Raw genomic sequence first — 17503 nt, forward strand, 5'->3', positions numbered from 1 at the left:
GTTTCACGTGGGCTTTCCAGTGCAACCTAGATATGGTAATTTGTGCGTTATGTATTGAGAAATGGATCAGTTAAAAACATAGAAACTGAATTAATCAGATGTTCACTTTATTTATAAACAGATGTTCAGTGGTATATTTCTACTGGGATATCGAATGAAACTGAGTCAGAAAAAGAGCAGCTCATAGCTGTTCTCCCCTCTCTGGTTTTCAGTTACAAACAAAGATGTTTCCAGTTTCTTTAAATTTCTTTGTAATGTGGTACTTGATAAAGTTGTAATAGGCAAGGTGGAGTTTGGATGGAGGAGTGCTACAGAAGTCTCTGCAGAGCTCACAAGAATTTCCTTCAGTGAAAAGTTTGAAAGTATCAGAAGGGAAAGACTCACAGTGTTTCATTTAAAAATTCAATATATAGTCCCTGAAGATACCCCCAAGAGGATAAAGGAATCACTCAGGAGAACAAGTGCTAGATTGCAATATAAAAATATTCCCCTTTTAAGTCATCCCATCCCAACAGGTTCTTTAAATTGAAACCATGCAGTCGGGCCTTTTTCAAACTGTAGACAAGGCATTAATTGCAGCTTTTTTTTTTTTTTTTCTGTGTGTGTGTGTGTGTGTGTGTGTGTGTGTGTTAAGATTTGATGGGGGGAAAATGCAGAAACATGATATGCAACAATAGAAACATATAAAAAAGTAAATAAAAGGCCTTTCTAGTGCCAATAGAAAGAACACATAAAAATGGGAGTATAGTCAATATCTTCTCTAACATTTTTTTCTCAATTCCAAACACCTTTTGCCTTTGAAATAGGTAAATGGACCATAGAGAGAGAAAATACACTATGATTTTCTTCTAATAGTCCCAAACTCTTCCTGAAAATGCAATAGAAGCAACTCAGCAATTTTAGTGCCAGATGGATGAAAAAAAAATGCGTATTAAGCTTTCTTTGTTAATTAAAAATGGAATACCAAGGCTTAGGGTTACAAATGTCTCCAAACAGGTTTATGTCTTGGGACAGGGTGCTGCTAATGCACTAAATATTGGCCTTGGATATTGTTTTGTTAGAATGTTAACAAGGTGGAAATCACTGCTGTTACACAAGAGTAAAACAAAGTAAAGCGAGAGTAGGTAAAACAGCATCTCAGCATCGATCATGGGGAGCAGTGCTGGAGGGATAGAGGACCAGACAAAATGGTCTGAGAATTTTGTTCTAGGTCTAACGCTCGAGCTTGCTCTTTGAAGTCTATTGCATTTATGTCAATTTAATGGTGCTTAAGCGTAGCACCCCAAGCAAGAGATACACTCAAAGTGCTTGCACGTACTCACGGCAAAATTCAATTAGGCTACTCTCTACAGTCCACAGCCCAACACATACTGCAAGGCAAAATCTCTGTCAGATTTGCATGTGCTTATCACTGTAAAAATGATTTGGGGGACGCATGGTATGGGCTGTAGTGTTTAACTGATGCTCCTCATCTTTTCTCCCGTAGGCCCACATGTGTTCAAGGTGATAGAAGTCAGAGCCGCCTGTTTGCTATTAATATATCTCAGATAAAAAGGGGAAGCTGTTTGATCAAAAGCAGAACTCTTATCACAACGCATCGCTTGTTCCCTTTGTCTTATATCTCTTGAAAATCACTTAATGGCTTTTCATTTAAGGCTTTCCATTTTTTCCACGCAAGTTTCACCTACTGAGATTTGGCCGCTGTGCAATCTGCTGCACAGCGTAGCAATGAGAGAGCTTGGTTTGGCAGGAAAGTATCAGGCTTTACACCACCAAATTTAGTGATAAATGTTAAAATGATATCTCATAAGTACGACATCAGGCAGTACCGGTTCAGTGCCTTTTTTTTTACCTTGTACACAACAGCTGAGTGGAAAGAGATGAGTGGTTTTGCTTACGTTGCGGCTCCTCTGAGTTGATGGCTCTGTTACCACCCAGCAAGCATAACAGAGAGCTGGCTGCAACAGATTGCCTGTGACTGTGCTCCTCAACTGGTAGAGAGCAGTGGATTACTGTATTTTTAGAATCAGTGGGGATAAAAGCCGTGCTGTAGTTTTAGAGGGCAAAATCTGGGGTTAAATTCTGCTGTTAAAGGAAATGTGTGGTATTTCCCACTAAGTTATACCATATAACAAGAATGAAGAATGAACATCTGTCATGTGTGAAAAGAAGTAATGCAGAGTTATCCTCTGTGCACACAATAAATATATTCCATGCTACAATTTCAGTGGATTTAGACTGATGATATTTCATCTCCTGTCTATCAGAGATTTCTGAATGCTTAGCTTGTGTACTTTTGCCTGTTTGAAAACATTGGCAGGAATTAATTTTTGACTGAAAAGCATAAGTACATCTATTTGCTTTACTTAAAAAGCAAAATAAAATTATTGCCATGCATCCCCTTTGTTGTAGTAGAAGTATCTTTGACGCATACATATTTTGTATTTAGTTTTGCATACTGATTTTGGAAATGTGTATTCTATTGGTAATTTTAGAAACACGCTCAGCCCTTGTTCCATCCACAAGCCATTAGCTGCAGCCACAAAAACACTTCCTGAGCAATGAAAATGTTTATAAAGGAGTACTTGATGACCTCCTGCTTCGCGTTTTCAATGTAGGCAGCCATGTACTCGTAGGCGGCCGCCTGAGCGTTGACGCGAGTCTCGGTGCCCTCCACGGGCACCATACTTGCAATTAAACAAATATTGTCTTATGTTAAAATACATTATTTGACAGGAGAGAAGAATGCGATAGGAAAGTGCCATCAGTGGTAGAGGTAGATCTCTCTCGACAGGAAAAACTTTAATGTTTGTTGAAATTGAGAAAAGAGATTGAAATAATGAAGGGATGCAAAGAGAGAGGTAGGGTGGCCAAAGTAACAGGGCAAGGGAGGATCTTTACAGGGCTTTGGGGATAGGTGAAGTGGAGAAGATTAAATTTGCTACGATTTCAGACAATGCTCCTGACCCAACAAGACAAGCGATGGTTATGGTCTGGTGCAGAAATGTATAAACCTGTGTGTCCTCTGTGAGAGCGGGGAACAGCTGGTGTACATGTGAGGATTCCCAGGGAAAGAGCCCTGGTTCCAACACAGCCATGGAGAAGAAATGACAGGGAAAACATGAGCTTGTCTGAAGGTGTGCTGAGAGAAAGATCAAAACGTAGAAAGTCACCCAAGAGAAGCTCGACTAGTAAAGGGAAGGGCAGAATTTCAAGGAGAGCCACAGAGACTGGAACAGAGATTTTATTAGGAAAAGATGGCTAGAAATACAAAGGTCATGCTTCCTTGTCAAGAACTCTTTGCATTACTATATTTATGTAACAATAAACTGTGTCTATGGCTAGAAGGGCTTGTTAGATATCCTGTTGCTCTGTAGGTTTGCTGAGATCTGATTTTTGTAGTAGCTATACAGGAATATGTCCCTGAATGTTGCATTTTTCCCATAGTGTCTTAAAGGCTTTTTGTAGAGAAACTGTCATGATGCTTGTCAGAAAACCAACCACACCAGAATGTTTTTAGCTTTACATAAGCAAATACGCTTTTTGTTTTTGCTGAACATAAGAACAGGAAACATAAGCCTGTTAGTGAAAGGAGTGGAAAAAAGCATGAATTATTTAAAAATAAAATAGTAGCAAAAAGCTTATTTGACAACAGACCTAACGTAATTTACCAACATGCAGAAGTAATCCAGTCTTTCACTCTCCTTTTTTTGGATATTGCCTTGCAAAGAATTTTTTACAATTGATTTTTTTTTTTAAACAATACCCCTTTGTTATAATAATACAGCAGAACTTTTCTCTACAGATTTTTTTCTTTATTTTCAGGTTACCAACACTGAAATTTAAAAGTCCAGTAAAATCAATGATATGCTGTAGGGTGTCTAACAAAGAGTATTCCTTGATATTTTTTCCAAAACAATGACATTTCCAAGGCAAATGTGAGAAGAGAGATTTGTCTGAATAGTCAATTTATTGTTTAAACTTGTTACTAAAAAGATTGGCAATGAGTATTTCTCTGGTCCTAAGTGCTGCCTATTCACAGAGGGCTTCATGTCAACTGATTTTTAATGATAGCGTGATCAATAACTTTTTCGGGTTTTGCTGAGCTTGCAGATAGTTCACACTATTGAACAGATCCCTACAATCCCTATGGGTTATTAATGCATGCCAAGATAAAGTGTTGTTTTACCTCAATAACAATGTCTATTTGCAAGGCCTTTATTGCTTCATCTGTGTTCTACTTCTTTTTCACTTCATGGATTTTTAGGTTAATGTCATCTATTTGCATCCATTTGAACCACTCATTTCACATGTGCTTTTTCCAAGTTTGTGGTGATTTGCTGACTTCATGGAAGTCCTTATATTGAATTTCCATTATAAGGCAGTTTAAAAATTAGAATGCTAAAAAATTTTCCATTGTTTCCTTTGTTCAACCAAAAAATGCCAGCCTGTGTCTGTCGTTCCCGTGTTGTGAAGCTGTTTTGTCAATGCTGTGGCAATGAGGTGAAGTCAGCACTCCAAAATTCTCCAGACGTTTGCCCATAGATTCACATGTAAGTTTAATATTGTGCATCTTTTATGTTGTCTTCATGCAAAAGTGAGGAAAATGAAATTGCATCAGAAAAATGAAGCTCACATGAAAATGTTTGGCTTTATTCTATACATGTAAAGACTGAGTTGGGTAGTTTCTGTCATGTTTATGGGTTATACCCCAAGGTGCTGGGGCAGAGTCTTCCTTTGCTGTTTGCAGCTGGTGGTATCCTTGGGAAATCACATGGTTAGCAGTAGCAAGGCTGAATTTATCATAGTAGGTTCAGAAGGTCAGTCTTAATCCAGAAACTTGCTGGCATTTCTTGCTGCTTCTTCATCCCATGCACAGCATGCCTGATGGGTGACAAAAGACAGAAACTGAGAAAAGATCACTGAGAAATAACGTAGGAGCAGCGTGGTACATTAACATTGTACGGCCAGCTTGGCTGATACCACTGACTGGTTTTGGTTTTTTTTGTAGTCTAGCAATTTCTCACCAGTAATGGGAAATCTTGTGTGCATCAGGATGAAGCCCTGTTGTAGGTAATAATATAATAACCAGCCCTCTGAATACATTCCTTACTGCTCTTTGACATTGGCTTCGTCTCCAGAGGGTAAGAAAGTTATCACTACACCTCTTTCCAAACAGTGGGTTTGTTTTTTTTGTTTATTTGGGGTTGGTTGGTTTGTTTGTTTCTGTTAGTTGGTTTGGGGTTCTGGGAAGGTTTTTTGTTTGGTTGGTTTTTTTTTTTTTTACTGATATATATTTACTGTTACATATCTTAATACTAAGATCATATACAGCCTTCAGGTTGTCTGTAATTTGGAAGAAGATTGAGAGATTTAAATGCACAAATCTCATTGGGAGGTATCATTGAAAATCCCAGCACTAAAATATAAGCAATAGTAAGCATTAGTCAGAGTTGCACCAGAACAGCCAAACAACTTTGTATGGCTTGGTTGGGTTGGTTGTTGGTTTGGGTTTTTGTTTGTTGTGTGTGTTTGTTTTCTGTTTAACTCCTGAATTTTCACCCCACACTTGTGGACAGGGTGTGATCAGCTCCTGCAGCACATCAATACACAGTTAGTGGCACATCTGAACTTTTTTCTTGTCTATTCTGTGCCTAATCTAGTAAGGTTCCATTACCCAATTTATCTTCCTTCTCATAGAACAGATGTTTCTGATACAGGTAAAATTTTAGGTAGGGAATGCCCAGCAGAGGTCTAGATGCTGAGCTGGTGCCAAGCAACTCAAGGCAGAATTCCTGCATTTGTTTTGCCCTCCAGTGCCTGACCAGGAGGAACTGAACAGCTGGGCATCCAGCAAGCATTGTGCACTGCTGCATCCTTGGGAAATGGGGAGAAATAAGTGATGCTCCAGTGAACATTATGTTGCAGTGATGTCGTGCTGTAAACCTCTTTATCAGTCTTGTGTTTTAATTACACTGCAGAGCTCCCCAGTGAGGCAGGTAAAACAATATATAAAAATTATTCTATCTGTCAGAAAGCAGAGTCACGTTGTTGGAAAAATACCATGCTATCGTTGAAAAGCAGCATGTGAGAATGTGTAAGAAAAATCTAATGGCCAGATAAAGGCAGGGGAGTGGGGTCTAAATTAGGTGGGACATTGTTACTTCTGTTGCAGTTTGTCCAGGATGTTGTTTCTATCTCGTCTGCTTGTACAGAACAGAGGCCTGGGGTCTCATCTCAGATGACCTGAAGCCAGCACTTCAATCTTATGCCTTTGGTGAAGGTTTCCCAAGTCTCTCTACCTTTTTAACCCTAACTATTAAGTTTTACATCATTCACCTATTAGATGTTACAGTGCATATAAATCTCTGGGTGGAGAGTTGGGTAATAAACGAGTCTTTCTGGTTCTGTAGAAAGTGTGACAGATGTTTCACCTCCAGCCATATTGCGAACCAAGGGTCTCTCCCACTCATTTCCAGTTTTTTTAAATCTCTTGTAGTTTACCAATGCCATATGTAAGCTCTGGGGACGCGTAGCAACCTTTCACCTCTCCTGCCATCCTTTTTAGGGTGAATTAACATTGTTCTGCATGAACAGATGAGCTTAATGAGCCTGAGTTTTTCAGGAGTGGTGAAGGTGATCGAGCTGTTCTCCGTGCCATGTTCTTTAATCACTGCAGACTTCCACGTTCAATCTCCATAAGCAGTAATTGCTCCCTATGCTACTGAGACAGGCATGAATAAATAAATGTGGGTTTGGTCCTGCTCAGGCAAACTAACAGCATAGTAACTCTGTGAGGGATCCCAAAAAATTTGATGTGCATTACGTGATATTTAAAGCTGGAGGAACTGGGCATCTCGCAGGGTGCACCTGTGCTGCTTATCTTCAACTATGGCTGCGTATGTTCCCTGCAACCCCTAAAAACTCTCTCGGAGGTTTCAGTGCAGAAGCATTTGGCATGTGATGGATTGTATGACTGCCATATAAGATCATTCAGGGCAGCATCTGTGAAAGGGTGACCGTAGTCAAAGCGCTCTGTGCTCCAGGGGCCAGGCTGGGGAATTTGGGTCTGCAATGATCCCATTGACCAGATTTCTATTCTTGAACTCAACAGTGGCTTGGTACTTGTCTTCAATAAGTCAGTGGTTAGCAGTGTGACTGTGGGCAAGCCATTTCACCCTGTTATTTCCTCTCCCACCCTTTGTCTGTCTTGTCTGTTTAGGCTGTAAATCAAATGTTTCTTCAGGACAGCGACTTGTCTCTTAGGATGTATTTGTTCAGCAAGTACAAATAAGATCAAGGCCCCATAGCTAGGGTTTCTATGTTCTCCCACAACATGAATAATAAATAATAGCAGAGGTAAACTGATTGTGATATTGCCATTTATGTGCAGAGGTATTATTGAATGAGACAACAAAGGAATACAATGGGAACATTCCTGAGCATTGCATAGAAAATTATGATTTCAAAATAACTTTTTTTGATTTATGGAGGAGTTTGTCTGTATGCAATTCATGCAAAGATTGCTCTTCTCACTGCATTTGTATGGTAACAGCAGTGCATTTAATCTCAAAGTTAGAAATTCTGTTGTTACTATTTTAGCAAGAGTTAGAAAAACCCAAACTTACTCTTCTTGAGATAAACACAAAAGGAATCCTTGCTATCCAGGATGGTTTGACAGTAGTTGAGATTTAAACCTTTGAGTATTGTGAGTGCTATCTGCTTCCACAGCAACACTGCCTCACTTCCCTCTGGGACTTCTGAGCCCAGCCACACGCTCCTTAAAGCTATGCATGGCTGGATGTTAATGTTGCAATGTACAGGCTTTGAAGTGATTGAACTCCCACCAGAACTTAGATTTTAATCATCGCTTTGATCTATGGCTGTGCTACAGAGTCAGTTACAAATGTGTCTTGAATCTGTAAACCTAAAATTGTGGAGGACCTGTTCCGTGTCACCTGTTTCAGAGACAGTGCACATGATGGTATTTGTGAATCAAAGTCAGATCTGAGGGGAAATGTATGGAAAGTTACTAGAGAGTCTTAAATAGTCTCTAATCTATTTGTTCTTCACTGTTTCTTAAGGTAGAAATAAGAAAACTCTAGAGACGTTGTCAACTTTCTATGTGTTTACTTCCAAAATAAGAGAGGAAACCCAAGTCCCTCATAGGACAGCTGCCAAAGCATTGACATTGTTGCATATATTTATTTTTTTATAAAACAAGCAATTTTTTTTTTCAAGTGTTTATCATCAGTCTGTGTTCACTTGGCTGACTTCTGCAATCAAACTTCCAGCAGTAACTGTGCAAACTGAATTAGTTCAGTGCTGATTATTTCCTAAAAAGCTGCCAGAGAGTTCATTCTTGTCTCCACAGAAATAACTGCCAAAGACCCATTGGATGACTTCAAGGAAGTCAGTATTATACTATTTTCCTCCTCCGCTATGGCCGATGAGCCAAATGAAAATTTTGTATCTGATCAACCACAGAAGTAGAGAGTGAAGGATTATGTGCTCAAGGTATTGCTATCTATGCAAATAAAGCCAGGACAAATACATATTTTCACAAGACTCTTCTTAGTTACAGTAAGCATGGGGATTACTTAGAACTGCAGTAGGAAGAAATATTTATAACAGACTTCAAATTAATTCTTTCCTTGGAAAATTAATTTGTTGTTACGGAGTGCATTTGTGTTGCAAACAAAAAGATTATTATTGCATGAAGGAATTTTCACGTCTGTAGTTGAAACAAGGCAGAAAGACATGAAGGATGCGCTCAGCAATGCGGTAATATTATTTGTGTTTTGGAGGCTCCTCAAGGCATAGACCAGAAACCGTTCTGGATGGTAGACAAGCATGCAGTTTACCATTTTAAAGAGATTGTACTGCTTCTTTCACCATGTTTGTAGTCAAAACCCATCAAATGGATAGAGATGTTAAATTTTAACTCTTCTGTAAACATTTTGATGCATCAGTGGGGTGAAACAGAAAAATAGTAGATAGCAGAAATAAGAGCGTGGGTGCGCTTATGTCTGCTTGACACACCTGACTCGTACTGTGGAGAAGCTGAGTGACATTGTGTGAAATCAATAGCAGAGTCCCGAACGGCTGTAAATGAGACACTGGTTCACCACTTCTTTTCAAGACAGGAACTGATGTGGTATCTGCATGTTCTTGTGCTGATTTGTCTGAATCTAGTTGTTTTTTTGAGGGAGAATTAAGATGATTGGGCAGTCAGAACAACCATGGTGTGAGCATAGACTTCTACTGTGAGGAGAAGTCCTTTCTGTCTTGTTTAAAACTGAACACTGAATTTAAAAGAGAAAGGATCAACTGGCTTCAGCGTACTCTGAAGAACACCAGAGGAAATCCTGACTAATTCTGTTGCTTTAGTGGATTTATTCTGGGTTTTCATGGCTGTACCCAAAAGGCAAGACTAAATTTTGGGCCAGTCTCTTAGGACTTCAGTTGAAATACTGGCCACAGCAAAAAGGATAGAACAAATACTTCAACTGCCATCAAATAAGCCTTCCCATAATACGTATTACAGTTCTTTTGTCTTCATCTTAATATATTTGGCATTCCTTTAGTTACAGTTTTTGTGCTTCATTTTGCCAAATCCCAGTTTAAGGTTAGCCATAGGAAGACAATTTTAAGCATATTCACTCATCTGATTTTGAAGAGAATGTAGCATTGCTGTTCTTTAGCTGAGTCTTTTTACTCCAAAAAATGAAACAGAAATAAGATATTATGATATGACAGAATATTTAACTTTAGAAGATGCTTCCTCTCAGCTGTGACATTATCTGTCAGTATATTCCTTATAGTGTGCATTTCTTTATTTGATATCTTAATCGCTAGTTGTGTTTTTTTTCCAGTTTTCATCACTAAGCAACTTTAAAATGAATGTTTCACTCTCCATTATAAAACTAAAAAACATAAGTGGAAACATGTTCATGATTAAAATTTCTGTTAGCATCTTCAAAAACAACTTGCCTTAATATTAAATAAATTAATAATATTGCTATATTAATATTGCAGCAGCATTTGACATCACTGTATGCACTGTGCAGACACAGCCTCAATTCTTTTGAATGCTCCAGTCCTATATCAGGAAGTACTTTCATGAATTATGTGACTACACTTAGTGTTAGAATTGAGCTCAAACAGGCAAAGGAGGCATTGTTATCTTGCTTTATGGAGGACACTGGGAGAGAAGTGACGTGCTGAAATTTAAAGATGGAGCCTGAGGCAGAAGTTGAAATAAACTGATAGCCCCAAATCCTGGTCCAGTGCTATACACTGCATGTCTTGTCATTCTTTCCAGGTTTTCTGCCTCTTTCACTTTGAAAAAACAGAGAAAACCAAAACAAGTTCTAAGTTCTGTCACATGGGCTTCTGCAGCACTGAGTTCTCCTCAAGTGTTTCCTGGTGACTGTGAGAGCCTCCTAACTGAGCTCACTGGATAATCGCAGGAGTGGGAATAGCTCTCGATACCTCTCCCTCCTCATCACATCAGAAAGGCCTTTGTTGCCCTTGGTTAGACCCTGGTGGACCTGTGCCATTGCAAAGAGAGCGGTGGTTCCTGGGGAGCTGGTGCAGCTCCAAGCCGTGCTCACTTTTCATCTCTAGAAATTGGTGTTCTGCTGCTGGCAGCACCGCCAAGTGCAGAATTTCCATTGTGCTGCTGCTCTTATTGCAAACATAGCGGGGGAATGATCTTGGCTGTTGTTGGTGCTCACATCATTTTGCTCTTTTCCACAGACCCATGGGGAAGATGGTAGGGCTTATCTCTGCAAGGTGAAAGGTTCACCATTCTCATTAGAGAGTAAAAAAGAAGAAGAGGACAACTTTGGCTACTTTGGTTCAAATGTTTTTCAAAAAAACATTATACCTAACAAGAAACTGTCAGTAGAAGTAAGAATTCAGAAGGCCTTTATCTTCAATAATTTAATTTTATTGTATTTGTAGACTTGAAAGTGGATTCTGGCTGCTGAGGATTGAAAGGCATTGCCCTAAACTTCTGATAGTGAGCTCAAGGAGCCTTTCAAAGAAAACAAACACACATACACACAAAAAGCAATATAGTTTAAAGGTTAGGATTTCTTCTCAATTTCAAGGTTCCTTTGTATCTTTGCCCTAGCATGATTGTGTTCCCCAGCTGACAGTGTTTACTCCCCAAATATTCTACTCCTGTGAAAGTCATCTGGCCTTCTCAAGTTGAGCTGGCCTTTCACAGATTTAGGTCTGATAGACTTGATATAAATGAACTCTGTTGAGCATGAAAGAGAGAAGAGAGACACCTTCAGATGGAAAAAAGAAAAATGCAACAACCCATACAAGACTTTTATGTCCCAGTTGGTCCTTTGTTGCACTCAGCATTACAGCTGTTATTGCAAAGAGCTGGCCCGGGCACTGTGCACAAAATTGCGGGATCTCTGCAAAAAATGTGGAAAACAGCAAATATCAGGAGGTGTCTTGGGGGGAAAAAAAAAAGTATATTGTCTCTTTGGGCTGAAGTTGGGTAAACTCTCTCTGTCTTTGCTCTCAAATATAATTAGGGTCATAGAATAGCATGCTGGACACTTAGGAGGTTGCTACCAAGTGTTCAAATGTAAGCTGAGCCTTTAAAGTAAGAATGCAGCTGTGAATGGCAGACTGAATTTGTTCACTTGTTGTAGAGGAGGTAGCAGTTGTGTTGCAATTTCCCAGTCTGTACTAATAATACCTAAACAACAGTTACTCACATTTGTATTCAGTCAAATACAATCAATAAACATCTGCTTGTACATGAATGACTGTACACTGGTACCTGTTTACTGCTAATTAAGCTTCGTTAGTGATTAGTTTGTCTTCAGAAAGGGAAAAAACCCTCCGTAATTAAGGGGTAGCATATTATGTGGTCCCATATTTTCCCTTTTCAGAACTTGCGTTCTAACAGGACCATTAGTCTGCACTACATTTGTCTCTATTTAAGTGTAACTACATTTCCTTGAAAAGACCATCTGTTCATAAAGACCATCTTTTTCATGCTCCCTGCAGTAAACTTTAGAGAGTAGTAGAATTAGCAGAGGACTGTATTTAAATGAAAATATATGTGGATTGAGACTAGGTAAAGCTTTTCTGTACACATTAGAATGGTTCTGTGCTGGAAAGATTGTAATTATCTTCTTCCTTTACTTCTACAGAATTTTTTATCTGCACTGAATTCTGCCACCTTTGACTGAATAATTTTGTTCTTTCTACCTACACCTGAATGGAATGTACCAAGTGGCAAATTACTTGAGCAGTGATTGTGGTGAAGCTGTTTTTACTTTGTAGAAAATGAAGCACTTACATTTTCATTTTGCTTCGATTGATCATAAATAGTCACATTACAAACCTGCAGTATAACAGTCTGGATTCCACCCTACCACAGTAACACTGAGTGGTGCTTTATTCTGCAATTTGTCCTATTGTAGTGTTAGGTACTGTTCAGTTTTAGAGTGGCCTGGATGAATGGCAGGTTGATCTCCTGTATTTAAATATTCTATTCAGTTTAATCCTATGCATAAACGGAAAGAGTAGACTAAACTGAATGTCAATGAGATGGGACTCCACTACCATAAAGAGATCCGTGAAAGAATGTGAGATACCCCAGTGAGGTTGGCAGTATGAAAAATGCACAGAAGTGCTGTCAATGTTGATAATGTTTACATATTACACAAACCAGGTTAAGTATTCGTGCCACTTCAGTGCAGATTATGCAAGTACAGCCCTTCATGACCTACACAGACATAACCAAGGCAATAGAGAGCAAACAAGATAACGTTCTTATCCAGAATTCAGACAAGAGGGTAAATATTAACTCCACACAAGAGTTAAGATAAACTTTGTTGTTGTTGTTTAATTGTTTATTTCTTATACCTACTGAAGCATGTATACTGCGCTTTCTTGGAAGCTTAAGCAAAACACAGAACAGTTGCAACCAGAAACAATAAGCTGAGCAACACTGAAGTACTTGGAACATGATTAATTATTTCCCTCAAAGATGAAGGGAAGATTACAAAGGAAATTCTTGTCATTAGCTAATAGCTTCTTCTGAAGCAGTAAAATCGGTGTAACCAACGGTAAGAGAATCCTCCAGCCATTAGCTCTATTCAGCTTTATCACAGAAGTAAATTGCTGAATATCAGACATAAACAAGTCAGTGTTGTATGGAGCGCCTAAGTGACAGCTTTGTACTGTGGGAGTTATCAAACCTTCAATATCAATATGACCTACTGTATACTCTTCTCAGAAGCATATGCATCTCGTCTGTGACAAGATACCCCTGTATGTCAGAGAGACTGCCAAACAATTTTATTGTTTGTGTTCTCCACATACTGTTCTCTGGAGGAGATGGATTATGAATAAATGCAAAAAGATTGTCTATTGTATTAGGAATTATTTCTTCCAACAAAATATGAAGTGTTAATGAAAAAAAGACCTGGGACAACTTATTCACAAGTAGTGTGTCTTGTTAGATTTTACGTGGATGGTGTTTTTACTGGCCCCTTGTATTCAGTCTTCTCAGAATATTAATATGGATATGATTTTTCATGTGAAAACAAAAGACATTAGTGTCATGATGCCTGATCCAAAGCTCTGGTATGATATCCAGTGGTGTTCTGTAACATTTGAACCAGATCCACACTTGAATAACGTTGGTATACCAAAGCACAGTTGAGATAAAAGTTTGCTAAGGGCAAAAAAGGCCTGTTTAATGCATCTAAAGAAGGAAGCCATGGGAGTATGTAACGATTTCTCTGTTTTGGGCTTTTTTTTTTCTTTAACCATTTGGAAAAGGTATTCTGACAAATAAAAAGCTGTAAGTCACAATCACAGAAGATAATGTAATACCTTTGGCTACCTGTTCTGTATTGTAGTTGCAGGTGAGCTCTGCCTGAGGTGCAGGTCGGTGGGATGCAGGGCAGCACTGGTCCAAAACCCCAAGACTGTCCTGGCATCATGGTGACCGTAAGCTAAAAGCCCAGCAAGCTTGGGCTATGTACCTTGTAAACGTGGTCGTGGTGCTTGAATCCATGCTGCATCCCACCTTCTGAGTGTGCAAACAGGGAGTTCTTGTCTGTCTTCAAAAGACCGTAGACAGAACCGTAGCTGGAGGATGAGGGATTTTCCAGAGAGAGAGGCTCAGATTTGTCACTTTTGTGGTTGGCAGGAGGTATTTTCCCACTTTCGAACTGGGACAGTTTTTGGAGGCTTCTTTTTCTGTAAGTGGGTTGATAAGCTAAAGAGTATGGTAATTAAAGTGTGTGTTAATGAGGTGCTATCTTGCTACTTATATTAAGCTAGAGAGAAAACCATGATCAGCAGTCGGATTTCCTCCAGTACCCCTCACCTGTCTATCAGTAATACGGCAGGAACACAGGGATCCTAACACTGAAGAAACAGTACTAGGGTGTTTAGATTGGTTCAGCTTTTACATTTATGCTCTGAAGATACATAAACAAAGGCATGAAAGTTGAAAATTATTAGAGTTTTTGTTTGTTTCTTTATTTTAAAGAAGGACACAGTTGGATCAAAAGTGGAGAGTGCAGGGTAATGGTTCTCAAGAAGTGCAGATGGATCTACTGATCTTACAAAAGTCTGTATCTAAGTATGGAATTCAAACACTACGGAAAAGCCCGGGAAGTGCTGAAATAAAAAAGTGTATCTTTTTGAAAATTCAGTGAGTTATGGAGTTAATAGGCCCAAGTGTGTATGCTGCTGTTCAGTCTATGCCTGCAAGGAGTGTGTAAACAAGTGAGGTTTAGCAGGAATGAGCTTGCTTTCAATTGCTCGGCGTGACTAAAAGCCACATCCTTTTTCTGACATGAATTACAAAATCTAAGTTGGTATAAAACAAAACTATCCAGCTTTTATTTCAGTTACCAAACTGTATTTGTTTTCCTTTATGTTGTTGTTCTGCTCCGATTGTGCTGGTGATGATCTCGAGAGCATTTTCAATTGTGACTTTTTTGCTGCTGTTTGATACCTTCTTAGTTCTTCAGACTATGAGATAACATTTGCTGAATGCTTCTGAAGTCCTCCATCAAGTGGCTCTGCCTGCAACTACAAAAGTGATTCAGTCAAAGATTGCTTCACACTTGGCTCATTACAATTCCCTTTTCAAAAGACCCCCCGTTTTTCTGTATCTTGCCCAAATGGGCTGCTCATTTTACACTGCTGATTTTTGTGCTGCTCACGTGGTCCAAAGTTACTCAGTTACGGTGTCCATTTAACTCAAGTCTAATTTCAACAGGCTGCAGTGGGCTTTTAACACTCACTAGATAACAGGAACACCCTACTTTTGTGTTCTCATTTCTGGGCATTTCCTGGAATTTGTGCTATTTATAGTAACTGTTAAGTAGACGATGCTCAAAGGTACAACAGAATTTCTCACAGAAAAGCATATGAAATCTTCATAAGTGGCTCTAATGTTAGGCTTCTGGGTTGGTTTTATACTTGTGGAAGGCAGGACCTACTGCAACGGAGAGAGGTTTCTCTTCACCAGATGCCCAGGTCTTTCTGCTCTATAATTCTGCAAGCCAGTCACCAAAAGAAAAACGCCTTCAGGAAAAAAGCCTTCTATCCTCCAACGCCCATGTGAATGTTTCCAAGACATGTAACTCTGCAGCTTGCTCCTGGGATATCTCAGTGGAGACATTTCGCCCTGTTTCTGAGTGGCTGCTTAGGAATATGATGCTATAATAGTTCCCTGTTCAGCCGTCTGGATCCTGCCATGGTCTCCAGTGTTTGTTAAAGGAGCTCCCCATACCAAGTTGATGCACATGTTTATTAGCACTATTTAAAAGAGGTAAGAAACATAGAGATTGTTTTGTACAAATGCGCATCACCAACCACCTTGTCAGTGCTCTTGCTGTCACTATTGGACCCTTCATCTTATAGCAGCTTTGCACATAGGTGAGAATTACAATTACATGCATCAGAAACACCTCCACAAAGTTAATCTTACACACTCTACCTATAAGCTCTCCATTGCATAAGCAAACACCCTTTGCACCTAAACAAATCCTGCCCACCTCTTGTGTTTTCTGTGAGGTGGTGGTAGTGTTGCTCAGAAAACATCACCTGTAACAGGAAAATAAATCAATATGCTATCAATGAAATCATTATTAGACTCAACTTCTTAAAGCTAGCATGAAATTAACTGAAACAAATCTGAAAGCCGAGAATTTGATGTTGGTGTCCTAAATCAAATTAAAATTGAGCTGGAATCGAGCACAGCATAAAATCTTATTTATATGAGTTACGTATTCAGTTAGATCTTATCTCATTAGTTTAATCTTACTTGATAGCACGTCAAAATTTCTAATTTTACCAAAAAATCCAATGTTCTTATCTAATGAATATAGCAATTAAATATAATGCTATGTTTTGATTCATGGGATCATTTCATTAGAATTTACTGTGCTAGTATACTGGACATAAATCATTCTTGCCGGAGATGGGTAAACTATTACTTGATGTGCAAAAAGTTCTACATTTAAAGAAAGTTAGAACTTTAAAATTAAACTCTGAAGGATTAGGAAAAGGCAGAATTAAGACTGCCAGTGTAGCTTTAATTTCAAACATGAATGTGATACAGTCTTAAAGACTTGATCACGAGTTGCTACTTTATTCTGTGCACAGGGCGGACAAGATCAAGTGTTTATTTTTATCTGCATCGTTCAGTGTGCAGTTCCAGTGCTTAGATGCCATCCAGACTCTGCCCTGAATACAAGATTATTAATGTCCTCTAAGTTTTCATACAGTGCTTCTCAGCAGAGTATCTGAAAGTCTCTGAAGCATTAATACGTGTATTTTATCTTTTTAGTAATGCTCATTCTCTTTGGGTGACAACTTAGCTTTAGAGCTTGATTTCCTTTGCATATTTAGCAACTTAAATGACAGATTTAGCTCATGGCTCTTAGAGACTACAGTTATATTGTCATTGCTCAGGATTTCTGCAGACCAGGCCAGCGTGTTTCTTGTAGATGCCCAACTGTGGTGACCAACTGTGAGATGCTCTGGCTGAGGTGACTTTCCTAGCAGTACAAAATTGTGGCAGAGGAAAGGATAGGCTCAGTTCTGTAAAGTGGTGTTTGATTACCTTGTCCATGGGTTTATACTTAACATTTTTCTTTTAACAGTCTTATGCATAATTTACTGTGCTTTCTCAAATGTCTCTGCCAGATAGAGCAAGGACCATATCACAGAAAGCCTCACTTAACCTCCATCTGCTGCTAGAACTCTCCCTTGAGCTTTGCATGTTATCAATCCTTTCTTAAAACAATGTTTTCACTGTTCTCTCTTTCACCTAAATGTTTTAACTGATAATTAAGCATCTATACTGTATTTCTTATCATCATATAGACAGTTGTAAGTTTAATTTACCAAGGTAAAGCTGGTGCAAAGCCAGTGGGGATCCCGGTAGGCAGAGGCTCCTTGGAAGAGCCCTGTTACAAACACCCCCAGTCTGCAC

At 39.0% G+C, this 17503-nt stretch overlaps 1 protein-coding gene across 3 annotated transcripts in view; it reads left to right on the forward strand.

The window, feature by feature from the left end:
- The window catches only part of FHIT (fragile histidine triad diadenosine triphosphatase), a 542931-nt gene that overhangs the window by 423673 nt on the left and 101755 nt on the right, over positions 1-17503 (forward strand). The window lies entirely within an intron of this gene.

Source organism: Streptopelia decaocto (genome assembly GCF_964273445.1).
Source record: "Streptopelia decaocto genome assembly, chromosome: 8".
In the NCBI taxonomy this organism is placed as follows: Eukaryota; Metazoa; Chordata; class Aves; order Columbiformes; family Columbidae; genus Streptopelia; species Streptopelia decaocto.